General features: G+C 43.7%; 1 long non-coding RNA gene across 1 annotated transcript in view; it reads right to left on the reverse strand.

Annotated features, from left to right (window-relative positions):
• The window catches only part of LOC109498756, a 41,287-nt gene that overhangs the window by 22,082 nt on the left and 2,958 nt on the right, over positions 1–16,247 (reverse strand). Inside the window, exon 3 of the long non-coding RNA XR_002741639.2 lies at positions 7,454–7,537. This is a non-coding gene — a long non-coding RNA (uncharacterized LOC109498756). The remainder of the gene's footprint in view (positions 1–7,453; positions 7,538–16,247) is intronic.

Genomic DNA, 16,247 nt, shown 5'->3' on the forward strand with positions numbered 1-16,247 from the left:
GACCTAGGCAGGGGATTTTCAGAATACGGCGATCTAAATGACATTCCCCTCCCCTCCACTTCCAAATCCAAAAGATTTGCTTCTCAAGAGCCAGGCTCTACTGTAGGTATAAATGAGGCTTTGGGCCCTCCGCAGGGCCCCCCGCCTCCCTGAAACTTCCCTTGGGGCAGGGAGAAGTGCTGAGCTGGGTGAGCTCAGAAAAGGGACTGGACTTATCAGTCAAGATGTGTGGACCGCAAGGGGTAGGGTGCCCACCCTGTCCTACTGAAGTGTGCCAAGATTCTGCAGGGAAGATAAAGGTCTGGGTAAGTCTTCTCTGCCATGGGTGCTGGGAGAGCCCAGGGTGACCTGCTTCCTCGAGGTGCCCCAGAGGGGGCTGTCTGCCTCTGTGCCAGCCTCACAGGGATGGGATGGGACCCTTTGGCTTGAGAGTTGCCTGATTTTTTAGAGGAACACTAAAAATAGGCTTGAAGTCTAGTTGCCAACGGAGACAAAAATAAAAAAACAAACAAAAACAAAAAACAAAAACAAAAAAAACCCACATAGATCTAAAGATGTCCAGGAGCCAAAGAGGACAAATAGATCCAACAATCAGATGGCACAGCCAACCAAAGACACCTGATGGAGCAGACAAATGGGTTCCTAAATCAAACAATTAGAAGCACTTAGGAACAAGACTACAGAATAACAGATAAAATAAAATGATTTCCTAGAGCTTTTATTTTTCAAAAAAATTTTTTTTCAACGTTTATTTATTTTTGGGACAGAGAGAGACAGAGCACGAACGGGGGAGGGGCAGAGAGAGAGAGGGAGACACAGAATCGGAAACAGGCTCCAGGCTCTGAGCTATCAGCCCAGAGCCAGACGCAGGGCTCGAACTCCCAGACCGCGAGATCGTGACCTGGCTGAAGTCGGACGCTTAACCGACTGCGCCACCCAGGCGCCCCTCCTAGAGCTTTTAAAACCCTCACCTGTTCAGTGCCTGAATCCAGAGGGTAGAGGGTGGCTGATGAGATTTGTGTTGGTGGCCTACAAGATGGGGGACCATCCACATCACAAATCACAGAATAGAACACACCATAAATTGGAAATCACAAGGGGTAAGGAGACGATTTGGGAAATGGAGGCAGGATACCAGCCATTTGAATAACAGACATTCTAAAAGAAGAAAGAACATATGAAGTAGAAGAAATAGTTTTAGGGGCACCCGGGAGGCTCGGCCAGTTAAGCTTCCCACTCTTGATTTCGATTCGGGTCATTATCCCAGGGTCATGGGATTCAGCCCTGTTTCGTGCTCTGTGCTCAGCATGGGATTCTCTCGCTCTTTCCCTCTCCCCTGCTTGCATGTGCGCTCTCTCTCTCTCTCTCTCTCTCTCTCTCTCTCTCTCTCTCTCTCAATAAATAAATAAATAAATAAATAAATAAATCTAATAATTTTAAATCACCTAGAAGATTTTCCTAAGCCTAAGGAAGACAAGTTTGCAGAGTAAAAAGATTCGGAACGTTCAGTTAGATTGATGAGATAAACACCTGTTTAGGCATATCCAGGTAAAACAAGTTTCCAGGCTTTTCCTTTTTTGACTGTTGCTGGACTTCTTATCCGTAACACTGGAAGCTAGAGGGAAGTGGGCTCATATCTTTAGAAGATTGCAAGGAAGGGGCACCTGGGTGGCTCAGTCAGCTGAGCGTCTGACCTCGGCCCAGGTCATGATCTCACGGTTTGTGAGTTCAAGCCCCGCGTCAGGCTCTGTGCTGACAGCTCAGAGCCTGGAGCCAACTTTGGATTCTGTCTCCCTCTCTCTCTGCCCCTCCCTAGCTCACTCATGCTCGTTCTCTCTCTGTGTCAAAAATACATAAACTTAAAAAAAAAATTTTTTTTAAATAAGATTGCAAGGAACCCCACCCCCACCCCCCACCCCGAATCCTATACTGGGCATTTTCAGTTGTTTACCTGCTAAGGTAAGCAGAAGATATCCAAGGACATGCACTGATTCAGAGCATAAATCACAGAGTGCCCCATCTGAGATAAATACTTGAGAAAAAGACCTTTCCAAAGACCAATGAACTGGAACAGAGACTTCAAGATGGGGAAAGGGAAGGCAGGAAATAATTAGAGATGAAAAATGCATTGGTTTTAGAAATATGTCATTAAATATTAATGGATAAGAATATAACAGATAATGTAAATCCTGCACATGGACCCTGAAGACAAACACACAAACAAATGTGAAATGAAATTCTTTGTCCAACTATTTCAGCTAAACCTCAGAAATAAGAGCGCAAGGGGAAGCAAAAACATTCCAGGATTTAATTAGGGGGTGAGAGATGCCTGGAAGGAGGAGAAAAGGGGGGAGAAAAAAAGAATTCTAACGATTTCATTCCATTATGGTTTGAGCAAAACATGGAGAAATCAGAAAGAGGAAATCAGGAAGGATATAGTGGGTCTCAGTGGGAGAAATAACTTTGAAATAAGAGGGCAGTAGAGGTACTTGGTCTGATTTATAGAACTGGAAAAGGCCAGGCCATTAGTTGAGTGAGCACATGACGGTAAAACTTCTGAATTAAAAAGATGAAAATGGAATGCCTAGCAACATAAGCAGACCAATAAAAGTAAGAAAGGAAAACGAGGAACGACAATGTTCAGTAAAAACTGTAAAGAAACAGGAAAGGAAGAGTGTTTCCTTTTTTCTTCATTATATGGGTTTTTTTCTGGTACTCATCTACTCTCTTTTTTTTTTTTTTAAGTTTATTTATTTTTGAGACAGAGAGAGACAGAGCATGAATGGGGGAGGGGCAGAGAGAGAGGGAGACACAGAATCGGAAGCAGGCTCCAGGCTCTGAGCCATCAGCCCAGAGCCTGATGCGGGGCTCCAACTCACGGACCACGAGATCGTGACCTGAGCTGAAGTCGGACGCTTAACCAACTGAGCCACCCAGGCGCCCCTCACCTACTTTCTTAAATTAGGTGTTAGCTCATATATTTTCGTCTTTTTGAAAATGTAAGCATTTAAGGCTTTTTTTTCTTATGCTAAGTACAGCTTAACTGCAATGATATGTGGCATTTACCTTACTCTGTAATTCTAACTATCTTCTAAGAAGCTGGGACTTCTTCTGACCCATTGATTATTTATTCTTATTTCTGGGAACTGGGTTTTTTGAGGGGTGCAGTGAGGGACTACCTTTTTGGTATTGGTATCTAATTTAATTGTGCTGTGGTCAGAGACTGTCATGTATATGAAGTAGTTTTTAAAAATTATTAGTTGTTTGCTTTATGGCCCCAAGTATGATTTTTAGATATAATGATCTCTTGATCAAGCTTTTTCTTGCCTGCTTGATCTGTCAATTGCTACAGAGGTGTTAACGGAATCTCCCACTATCGTGATAAATTTAATATGTAAATTTTTTCTTGTAATTCTTTCAAATTTTGCTTTATATATGTTGAGGCTGTTTTATGGAATCAATACAAATTTTGAATTCCTGGTGAGTTCAAATTTTCATCAATATGTAGTGATCTTCATTGCCATTAATGGTTTTTGCTTTAAAGTTTCTTTCATCTAAGATTAAAATGGCCATCCTACTTTCAACTCTGTAGGATTTGCCTTGTATTACCTTTCCCTATCTTTTTTTATTCAACCTTACTGTGCTCTAAAGTTTGTTTCTTGTAAACATAATGTAGCTGGGTTTCTAAAATAAATCCGGTCTGTTTTTATCTTTGAGCTGGAGATATTAGTCCATTTATAATTAATGTGTTTATTAGTTCATACTTTCTCATTGTTCTCCCCACACACCCCAACTCTTCTAGGTTTATCTCTTTTTTTTTTAATTTTTTAATGTTTATTTTTGAGAGAGACAGAGACAGAATGCGAGTGGGTTAGGGGCAGAGAGAGAGGGAGGCACAGAAGCAGAAGCAGGCTCCAGGCTCTGAACTGTCAGCACAGAGCCCGATGCGGGGCTCGAACTCACAAACCGTGAGATCATGACCTGAGCAGAAGTCGGACGCTCAAACGACTGAGCCACCCAGGTGCCCCGGTTTATCTCTTTTTAATGCTTTTCTTACTCTTTTGGATTATGTTTTTTTGTTCCGTTCCCTAATATTGCCTTTCTAGAATTTCCTAAGAAATACACTCCTTCCATTTTTTAGTAGTGACTCAGAAAATATCACATGGATATTTAACTTAACAAAATGTAAAATTAACCAATAGCTTTACCCTCCTCCAAAAACATTAATAGTCTTACTTAGCTTTTTAAAAAATTTACCTCTCCTCCAGACTTTTATGCTATTTTTGTACAGAAATTTAGGTCTATCTTATTTTCGTAGCCTTATACACTAGGCATTATTATTGTTATTACTTGTGTCAGCCAATGTTAGTTTAAACTTTCTTTGTTGACTGTTTTGCATCTCAGACTCTTTCTGGGCTCATTTTCCTTCTCTTACAAGAAGTTACTTTAGAGACATCTGTTGATCATGACCTCTCAGTTTTCACTTACCTAAACATGTCTTTGTTTTTTAACCCTTATTTTTAAAAGAGATTTTGCTGATATGCAATTCTAGTTGAATACTTTTTTTCAGCACTCTGAAGATCTTATCCATTGTCTTCCTGGCTCTCCTTGTCCTTGCAGTCAATTGAATCATTATTCTTTTACAGATTTGGTGACCAGGTGCTCTCATTTATGTGGTGCAGACCCAGATTACACCTGTGGTCCTGGTCTCTGTTGGGATAGCATCGCCTTTCCTTCTCAAAAGCATCGTGATTTGAGTGATATATTATGTAGTTAGCCAATTAATGGGCAAGCTCTCTTTCCCTTTGGCTATTTTGAAGACAATCTTTCTTTATCTGTAGCAGTCTGCAATTTTATTATATGCCTTAGTGTTGAATTTCTTTTTATTTACTCTGCTTGGGGTTGGTTGGGTTTCCAGAACCCCAGGACATGGTTCTTCCATCAGCCCTAGAAAATTCCCAATTATTATCTTTCCAAATGCTTCTTTCCTCCTCTCTCTCATTTCACCTTTAGAAAGCATTAGATGTATTTTTAAAAAAATTTTTTTAATGTTTATTTATTTTTTGGAGACAGAGACAGAGTACTGGCAGTGGAGAGGCAGAGAGAGAGAGAGGGAGACAGAATCCAAAACAGGCTCCAGGTTCTGAGTTGTCAGCACAGAGCCCAATGTGGATCTCGAACTCATAAACAGTGAGATCGTGACCTGAGCCAAAGTCGGACTCCTAACCAACAGAGCCACCCAGGCGCCCAGGAAGCATTAAATGTATTTTCACATTGGCTGATTTTGCTCCACTATCCACATCTCTTCATCGCTCAGATTTTCCATTCCCATGTTTGTCCATGCTGTCATCTGGGAAATTTTACCAGCTCTATTTCCCCATAATTGACTAGGTATCCAGTCATCAAGTTTCCATTTTCCAGTTTTTCGGTTTTTTTTTTTTTTACACTTATTTATTTTTGAGAGACAGAGCACAAGTGGGGGAGGGGCAGAGAGAGAGGGAGACACAGAATCCAAAGCAGGCTCCGGGCTCCGAGGTGTCAGCACAGAGCCCGATGCGGGGCTCGAACTCACAAACTGTGAGATCATGACCTGAGCCGAAGTCGGACGCTCAACCGACTGAGCCACCTAGGCGTCCCCAGTTTTTTGTCTCAACGTACCCATTTGGTTCTTTTTCAAGTCAATCTGATCGATCTTCATAATCTCTTACTACATTGCCACTCTTTCTATTTGCCTTTTTTCCCCCAAGCATATTAAACATACTGATTTTATATTCTTTGACAATTCCAATATCTATCATCTTTGCATCTCTGACTCCACAGCTTCCTGTTTCTGCTGAATCTTCCTTGTAACAGCCTCATCCTCCTTCCTCCTTCCTCCTTCTGGTTTTCCAGGGTGAACTTTCTGCCAGCGGTCCGGGAACACCACTTCCTTAAGGTCTCTACCAGCTCAGACCACGTTAAATGTAAACTTATGGCTTTTCAGACCACACAAATAGTAGAAATTCTGGTCTTAAATACTTGTTAATATGGTCTTGAGGTTAGAAATGTTCACAAAGAGGACTTTCCTACTTCTAATCACACTGCAAAACCAATATAAGCAATTCTGCTCAATGTCTTCCTCTCCAAACAAGTTTTTGGTTCAGACTGATGATGCCACTCGTGGAAATGCAGTTTTATGAAAGGGGTCTCATTAGTGATCTCTTGCAATGTTCAGGCTCTGGGCTTTGTCTCCCAATCCCTATATGTGGACCGTTAAATTTCAGGCTGTCTGTCACCGGGCCACCAGCATGCCTCCAGAGAAAACTCCAATGCCAGTGCATGTCCCGTGGATTCAAGATTTCTCTTCATTTCTGGACACTAAAGAATTTCCTTACTTTGACCAGCTAAGTCATGTAATATACATCTGTCTATCAATGACGTATCTATCCATATACATATGTTGATATAAATATACATCTAGCATTTTTAGATGAGTTATATTTAAAGAGACTAATGTGAATATCTTGTCTGCCTTATTTCCAGAAATGGAACTGGTCTTCTGCGTGTGTGTACGCATGTGTGTCTGTGTGTGTGTGTGTGTGTGTGTGCACTTGTTGGCTTGCTCAAGAAAAAATCTAACACTACCCAGGGCCTTACCCCACCATATGAATGATTTCAGTATCTTAAATGAATTGCGTCACCCTCACACGCTGCTTCTAGCCTCTCCTGATACCCTGAAGCATTCTAAGGTAGATTTTTGCTCTGACTGAATTTTTGTCACATCCAGTGGCAAGAATTCAGGAGCTGTTCTCTAGTGGAAATATAAAATGAGAATCACATGCTTCAGTGAATTTCTGGGCTACTGAATAATTTAACAATTATACTTACTAATGAATGCTTGCCAAACACAGAAATGAAGACATGAAAAGGCAGGTACATGTCAGTAACCTAAAAACATAAACATCTCTACATCTTACAGGACACTGGTCTATTGATCACTGATAAGTGACTGTGATAGATATTACGTAACTTTGAAATTACACTCAAGGTAAGATCATTTGAAGTATACTTTAGGTCATGAAAAGTATCCTGTCTAGACCTGCCGCTCCCTTGATGAAGGAGACATTTTTTTTTTTAACTCCTACAAAAGCTCAACGGCAACTAAAGCATAATATCAAAACTTTCGTTAATACAGAATTATTTGAGATACACGTAAGGTTTCATTCCTTCCTCTTCATGCCTTACTTCATTTCTTTCTCTTTTGTTCTCAGTGCTCTAACTTTCTGTCAGAATCTACCTCAGCTTGATCTACCTCAGTTCAAGCTCACTGGGTCATCTTAACCTGTTAAAACTCTATGTGTACGGCTCTGTCTGAATGTCAGGGCAATGTTTATTTCATTCTTCCCACATTGTTGAATCACGCATTGTGACGTGATTGCCTTTGGATGACTTTGCTCAGAGGGAATCCACTGACCTTTCTCTGAGTGTCGGTCTCGCTCCACAGACTTGTTTGTGTTGTGCCACTCCGTCGCATGCCTTTGATATTTAATATTCAGATCTAGGAAATGAAGGAAAGGATTTTCAGGGGTTAAATTGCCTCAGTCAAATCAAGAAATTATTGTGGGTGGGTTTTGGCTTCTTAGCTGAAGGATGTGTGGCGGGATAATTCACTGAAAGATTAAAATGCGTTTCTCCTTCACGTTTCCCTCTGGTGTTCTTAGCTTCCAGACACTGACCCTTGCCTCAGACGCCTTTGGCAGGGCAGAAGGTAGGAGCTAATGGAGGGCAACGTCTCCACTTGTCTTTTACAAGAGTTGGAGCTCACTGAAGACACAATAGTCTGTGTCCCAGGGAGGGAAGAAAGTCTCTCTGTTATTATGGTTGTTTCTCTCCTCCCTCCCTCCCTCCCTCCCTCCCTCCCTCCCTTCCTTCCTTCCTTCCTTCCTTCCTTCCTTCTTTCCCGTTCTTTCTGTAGTGAGATTATAAGGTACAAATGCATTGGAGACCCACACTCTCACATTGGCAGTGCCTCGGGGGCAAATCCGTGTGGTATAACCAGACACCTATGCTTAGTGGCAAAGCAAGAAGCAGCTTAGTTTGAACTGAGAGTGTGTTCGTATCTAGGGCTCGCAGGCTCAGAGAAACGTGTGATCAGGGGCAGCCAGGATGGGCTGAAAACACCAGGAGGGTTCCTCTCCCTTCTCAGTACCATTTAGGCCTTCTGGGCTCTTTGCGTCCCAGAGAGGAGAGAGGGGCACTTGGAGCGATAGAAATGGAATTTTCTACTCGTCCCCTCAGAACGGAAAGCCCGAATCAGAATTTCTTTAAGTTAACGAAATGGATACGTTCCCAGTGTACATGAATTTAGGTTTGTGGATGCGGGTCCTCCACAAGTATCTGTTAGAGAACAGCAAAACCATACTCGGCCCCGCTGCTGTTAGGAAGTGTTGAAGGGCTTGAGGCAAAGACACTCACCTTTGAGAGTCTACCCACCCCTGAGAGAATGTATGTGAAAATCTGTGTGAAGTCTAAAGTGCTAAAAGTGATTATAATTTTTAAAATAAAATATGTGTCAGGTATTGCTTGAAGGACTCGGAGTAAGAATTCCCCATGAAACAGTACTCAGAAAATTGCTTTAGAGATTTATATACCCGAATTTCCCAAACTGAATTGTAACACAAAACATCATAATCAATCTCTAAAACAATTCCAGGGGTCCCTATACCAGCGCACTCTGACTCTCAGATTTGGCAATCGCCCTGCACTCTTAATTTGCTTCATTTGCTTGAGCTTGGTGGAACGCGTGACGTGGCCATTTTATTGGCCAAACATTGTAGACTCTCCGTGATTTCAGTTTTCCTGCACAAGTGAGAAGACTTCTGGTTTCTGGTCTGACATGTGAAGAGCTTGAAACTCATCATTCCTGTCTTTACAAGAAAAAAGCCAAGCAAAGTGAAGATCAGTGACCCTTCTCAGACCCATCAGAGAAGTGAGTTCATAAGCCGACTGGTGGCCCTAAAACCGGAGAGACAGACACGTAGGCATAGAGAGTCACGGTTTACTTTGAGAGTCAGAAACTCCCCCAAGACTGGAACCCCACACTTTCATGAATCTGACCTCCAGGAGCTTTGCCAGGTTTTCATTGTGAAGACTGAAGAAAAATCTCCTTGTGTTTCTGGCAGGGTAAGTATTTTGAAATATAGCCAGAGCATTCTGTTCTCCTTAATAAGGAATGCCCGAAGGGAAACTATTTTACCAAAGCCTCACCCACTCCAGCTGCCTCCCCGACAGACTGAGACCTAATCACAGGATTATAAACACCTCCCCTACTCCTACACCCCACCACCACATCAGCAGGGCTCCTGTATCATAACAGGGCGATACCGCTAAAGAGCTGCAAACCTCAGACCCTGTTTACGGAGTTTTTACCTTAACCCCAAGACAACAAGGGAGGGGGCCCAAAAGCAAGGACACTTCAGGAAATTTTAACCTCAGACACCACAGCTAGAGCAAACAGTACACACGGCCTACTTCCTGGCCAGATAAACATAAGGCCTTCCGTGAAGGCGTCTGTACCCCAGCTACTTTCACCCCACGTAATGAGAGAGGCTCAGGTAGTCAGGCAGCACTCAAGGACTACCTTAGAGGTGAGGGTGGGGACACGCCGTGGACCATTTCCCCAGCATTTAAGTACAAGTTACCCGTTGCTACACCAATCGTCATGCGCACCACTGCAAAAGAGTCCCCAAGAGACACCATCCATCTCGAAGGATGTCCACCAAGCTCCGGGGTCACAGATTATCATCTGTACGGGCCAGTGGTGTGCTGGTCCAACCCTAACTTTGCAGATGAGAACACTGAATTCTGGAAAGTCAGAGCACTGTCCGGCATGATGTAAATAGTGTGTGTGTGTGGGGGGGGATTAATAAAATAAATAAATAAAATAAAAAATAAATAGTTGGAGAGTTCCATCTAGAACCTGGCTTTCTTCTCTGAAGACATGTATGCGAAACCAGCAAATATATTAAACAGGCTGGACTCTCGGGGCGTTAGCTTAAAGCTAAATTCCTTTTTTTCCTCCCACTGTTCCTGCACATTTGTTCAGTGATGGAAGGTCTTTCCTTGCCTCTGAATGAAAAACACATTTACTTTTCATCAACGTGTTCTCAAGATTAGTCATGAATAGTGCCCAGGCCTCCATAATAAGCAAACTTTCAAATCTAAGAGTAAAAACTCTCACACTGTCCAGTCCTCCCATGCATATGCCCAAGCCCGAGGGCTGACCCCTCACAATGGGACAGGAGGGCTGGCTCGGTTCCGCCTCTCCTGCCACAGAACTTTCTGGCTTTCTGACCCTGTCAGGCTGAGGCAGGGAGAGCAAGAAGCAGTGGCAAGTTCTAAGACAGTCATTCGTTCTCTGAGTGTGAAATCGGTTGAAGTCTGACTCTTTTCCCTATGGGGCATTTCTGAGAGTCTGCTGAGAATCTTTCCCAGCCATCAGCAAACATTTTCCGTAAAAGGCCAGGTAGTGAATATATTAGGTTTCACAGGCCATACAGTCATGGCTACTCGATTCTGCCATGGAGAATATGTCAAAGAAAGTGTCTGGCTGTGTCCTAGTAAATACGTATTTCCGGAAACAGGCAGCCAGCCTTCTGGCCGTAGTTTGCCGGGCGCGGTCTCTCCAGCCTTGGGCAACTTCCATGTAGGGTCCCCTCACCCTGGGCAAATGGAATTTATTTTGTGGTTGCTCACTCCCTTCTCGAGCCTGTGGAAAGAGGAGAGCGCCTCTGCATCTCCTCTCCTGAAGGCTGGTGCTTTCCTAGGGGCCCCTTGAATAGGTTCAAAGACAAGCGTTCATTCCTTCTCTTCATTGGGGGTTCACCAGATGAGGTCAAAGGGAAACGCTCAGGAATGCTTTGCCTACCCAAAAGGCTGAGCCACCAGGCCCCAACCTGACAATCTCCTTCACTCTGCCATCAGAACAGATAGCCAGGTACTTCTGGACCTCACGTTCCTCAGCCATGGGTCAAATCCAAGTCCGCTCCGTCTAAGGCTGGGACACAAGTTTGCTAAGTGGGCTTTAGAGGCCCCCCTGCTGCTAGAGACGAGAGGCATGGGTAGAATTTGTAACACACCAGCAGCAATCTCCAAATAAATAATCTCCACCAATCCCTTCAATCTCCAACCACACAACCCTTTTGACCCTTAGCGTAGGTGAAATGTCTGACATGGTTTAAAATTTCCACGGGCTCGTACATCTCACAGCTCACCTGGCACATAGCAGCTACTGCCTTCGTGCGTCAGACAAACCAAGAGAGGAAGTGCCCATTTTCACACCGTGTGAATAAAGCACCCATCCCAGGCCCGCCCTCAGTGATTGCCGGCTCCTGTGTTTCTCTTCCTTCCATCTGAATTCCACCTCCCCCAGCACGTCCCACCCTGGGGTCGTCTCTTTCCCTAACAAAAATTTTTATTTTCACTGTAATGAGGACCTAAAAGATGTGATGAACGCACACAAATTAACGCATGCGTGTTCACAATCTCCCGCTTTCCTCCGCTGCACATGTTCAGTGGCAGGGAGGGGTGGGCAGGAGGGAAGAGCACCGATTTGTGGGGCAAGAGGAGAAAGAGACAGTGAACAGCTGTGAGACGATTGTATGGAGGAGGGAGGAAGGACATGGTGGGGGTGACTGGGAGGCGGCCACCGTGCAGACTTTGGGGACACTGAGGTGGGAGGAAGAATTTTCGGATGCTTCGCTATGTGTATAATCCACTCCTTGGAAGCACTGAACCCCCCTTTCAAGAATATCTGTAAGAAATATCTGTATTATTCTTTGAGGTTTCTGGAAGTCTGCATCCCCCACCCCTGTGTTATTGGTGGTGGTGGGGAGGGTTGGTGTCAGCGGGCAGAAGTAGGCTTCAAGATGGCTGAGCTCTCTTTAGGCTGCGTTCCAGGCTGTTTGAGAAATACGGGACCGCCACTTGATTTTAGTGCCTGCGTATGTCTTACCAATCACCTTTAGGTAGGGTATCCTTGTGGCCCAATTTATCCAAACGGTCCCTGTTATCATTTCTTGTCCCAGCATAATGACTAACGACACCATCTTTCACTCTCAAGAGCGTCCTGGTTTAGGCGATACATTACACGGTCACTCTTCCTTTCAGTGACAGCTTTTAACCTTACTCCACAGCTTCTCACTGCCCATCCTGCCGAAGATTCAAATGTGCTTTGTATTGTGAGAAAAATAGCAGTCATTAATTATTTCTATTGACCAGAGCCATTTGTGACTTAACGCAACTGTTCGGAGAGTCAGTAACACGTGTGATCCTCACAGGCTGGGGAAACGAGGAGGAATGAAATTAGCCCCTGTTGCATAGGAAGGAGCCGTGGCTTCGCATAAACGTGGCCCAAATGTTGCTGTGGCTCGCCAGCCTGGATACACTTCGGCGTCAGCAACGCAGGCAACCTGTTCTGCCCACACTTCCGCACCACAGGCTTCCTTCCTGCTTCCTCCCAACCAAAATACTTCTGGGACTTTCCCAATAACCAGCTTGTCCACAGCATACCCCCAGAGACATCTGCTACGTTCTTCTCCGTCTACTCTGCCTCGCCCTTTTCCACATGAGCTGCCTCCACGGGTACTTGCAGGAGCCACACGCTTGCTACAGCTGACTGAGTCGCATACGAGGCTCGATGTCTATGCGAAGGTGCCTCCCCCCTCCCCTCCACTGCTCCCCAAGGTGTCCGTCCTGGGTGGGGGGTTGCAGCAGAGCTGGGCTCCACGGAGAAGCGCAGTTGGTCGCTGGGTTCCACAGTAGCGTGCTTGTGCATGGAGCCCTTCTTCATTTTCTGGCCCTTACTCTTTATTCTTATTGGAGCGCCAACCAGGCCAAAGGGCTAGGTAGGAAACTCTGTGTAGTCTTTAGTTTCTTCTCTCCCCTATCCATCCCTCTTTTTGGTCAAAACAAAGCTCCCAAACCTATCGCTTCGTGCACATGGGTACTTGGTGAGAGACACGGAAACTTTCAAAAGTATCTAATCCCTAGCCAATCCTATCCCACAAGAGCTTTTCTAATAATCAGAACTATTCGAAAATAGAATGGCGTGCCTGGTTAGGTCATGATTTGTCCGTAACCCTGGCAATTTTCAAGGACTAACTGGATCTGAGTTATTCTGCACAGTATTATAGAAGGAGTCCCTTCATTGGGTGAGAACTTCAATATCAAGGCACCAGGTACCCGCAATTCTGGGTCTGCTATTCTAAACCTAAGTTACTTACTATCCATTGACATACTCAGAAATGTGAAAAAAAAATCTGTTTCAATCACAACACACTGATGAAATCATGTTATTTATAAACTGAAAAAAGAGAAGAGACAAAAGGTGTATTTTCTAGGCAAAGCTACCATTTTGTTTGCACGATTATGCTTCTCCCCTCACTTTTAATTAATATTTTGGTTTGGGACAAGACATTCATTTTGGACTCTTTATACTCTTGACTTATCGACTGAGGCCCGAATGTCAAATCCTTTTATACCTATACTTCATAATAGAGCAGAGGCTGTCCACAGCGGTATGGGTGATGGATGAACCCAGCCCCCACGCTGTGGGATGTGGGGCAAGGTGCCTGGTATGCAATCACTCAGTGCTGCACCTTCCTTTCAAGGAGATGGGGTTGAGAGGTCTTTTATCACTTCCTCGTTTCCCGTCACAGACTATTCACCAGGGCAGAATAATTGACAGGATGTATACTGAGTTATGAGTAATATTCTTTCCCTAGCAGCACCTAATCTTTTATTTGGTTGCTGTGGCCATATCATTAGCATTTCTTACCAGGCAGGGCAAGAGGTCTGCCCCGCAGAAGAGAGGACACATTTGTGAGGAAATCAAGTTGGAACAAAGATTACTCCTTCAATTCCCTTTGCAGAAAACTTACGACTTGGGGGAATCGAAGAGCTCCAAGGCAGTCTAAATGGTTTTTAATGCTTAGTCACACCCTCACATTTAAAAATACAACTTGACGTAAGTTGTGCACATGCAAGCCATATGGGATAGCCATGCCAACTCGCTCCTCTGTGCACGAGGAGCTGCAGCCCACCCCTGTGCTCTCCTCCCTCCACCCAGCAATCTGATATGCACTCAAGCGTTATGAATGCGGAAATAATTAATTCTAGAAAATGGAACCACATCAATCGCCATCATTTAAATGTGTTTGTGTATACAAATATTTGCATTTACCCTGCAGAGACAATACAGTCAAATATTAAAATAGATCTCTCATCTGCAAATAGTCTAGGAGAGTGACTCTGCTGGAGCACGGTGACGTGAAAACATTTTTAACTGAGCCAGGTCTGGCCAAGTGGCGTGCTGCTGAGAGGTGCTCCCCTGCCTTCCTGAACCTTCCCTGTTACATTCTCCATTCCCAACCTCATTTCCAAAGCTCTTCTCCAGTCTGTAACTTCCTAGTGATACATTTTGGAATTTTGCAGCTCCTTATGTGGTGCTATAATGTCTTTGGAGAAAAGCTGTTCGAAAGAGAGAGAGAGAGAGAGGGAGAGAAAAAGAGAGAGAAAAGAGGGACGGAGATTCCTTTTCATTCCTTTTATCTTTATTACTATCTTCTGCCTTCCCTGTTTATCTCTCCTTGTTGTCTCTTTAAAACTATTCAAAGAATCTTAAGTCTAAATACATGAGAAAAGTGCATATTATGATTCACTACTTATGCAAAAAACATTTATTTATTAGCCAGCTGGAGGGACTGACAGCTCCTATCTGCTCTGGCCGGCAAATTTCTATCACCATTTGGGTTACGGCGTAGGGTAGTGCAGGGGACCCCGGAACCAGCCTTAGAAGACCAAAGTCTGAATTCCTGTTGAGCTATTACCTCTCCATTTCATTTCTGCCTCGCAGATTTAAGCTACATGCAAATACACACATATGTGCACACATATGTAGATACACGCACATTTTCATGTGATTATATAGTCAGGATAAGCTTCATTCTCTTCTTCTGCTTTATTCAGTATAAAACGACAGAGATTCGTTTTGCCCCAAATTTCCCACAACGAATAGGGTGGATTTTTTGAGGGTATAGTAATACTCTTCTTCATTTGGTTTTCAAATAAACAACCAACATTAGGAAACTGAGGTGTATCGTATGTGGAAGGCTGTGCTCTCAGAGCAGAAAGTGTCAGCTGCATGCTAACTGTTGTGTAAAGAGATCATCTAAATCCCTTGAGTGGCTGTTCAGCTAAAATTTAGAGTCTCTTAATCTTATATTTGATGCTAAACCAAATAGGCCCTTAGGGAAGAATTAAGAACAAGCCAGACAGTATAAAATTCTTATGTTGTTAAGGTTGAATAGTATTTGTTGCATTAGGTATAACCGGGGTGATCATTCTGGGGGTTAGTTGTGTATACTATCTACCCTTGAAAATAAAGTGCTCTAGGATCCAGACGGACTAAAGAGATTCAATACTTTCATCTTACTATTTGCCATTCAGAGTACTGCCCTTTCAGAAACCAGAATGTCATTCAGATTATAGATAAGGTCATGCCTCCAGGACCACAATGAATCAAAATTGGGGGGCGTGCGGGGGTAGGGAAGGGAGAGGTGAGTAGCAAATCTTGACCTAAATGCCGTGAACCTTCTTTTTGTACTCTTGAGTCTTGGATTTTGTCCACGGAAACACGAACATTATCCAAACAACAGAAAATGGAAAAGATTCATTGGTAATTAGCAAAGCTTTAAGGACACAAAAATGAACATGAATTTCTAAGAAACCATTTTTTTAAACACTAACTCTTTGAGTAAATACTGTAATAACTTAAGATCTGTTTTCTCATCTCAGGACAATTATTATTGGCGAGCATGTTTTTCTTTTTAGATGCAGACTTTGCCTAAGGTCTAAGTTAAAATGAAAGCAACCCAAATACTTCTCCATAAGGCTAGCTGAATTTTGTGTTTTTTTGACTGGAGGTCACATGTACAGTTATCATTTGTATTTATCACTCTTGCCACAATTTCCGCCCCCCCCCCCCGCCCCGCCAGGGATTCTTTGGGGTTTGTTCCTACATTTATTTGGAAGATTCTTTCTCTTGTTTACATGTCTTCTGTTTGGACATAGCTCTGCCAGATGCTTCAGTAACTACCAGGTGACATCACTGCTTCCAGACAGCACAGCAGCTCTTACTGGGTACCAGAGTCCCGGTGGGGACTTGCAACTTCATCCAGATACCATGCTGTGTGCACCCAGTGCCGGGT

This window comes from Felis catus, chromosome B1 (genome assembly GCF_018350175.1).
Source record: "Felis catus isolate Fca126 chromosome B1, F.catus_Fca126_mat1.0, whole genome shotgun sequence".
NCBI classification, from domain to species: Eukaryota; Metazoa; Chordata; class Mammalia; order Carnivora; family Felidae; genus Felis; species Felis catus.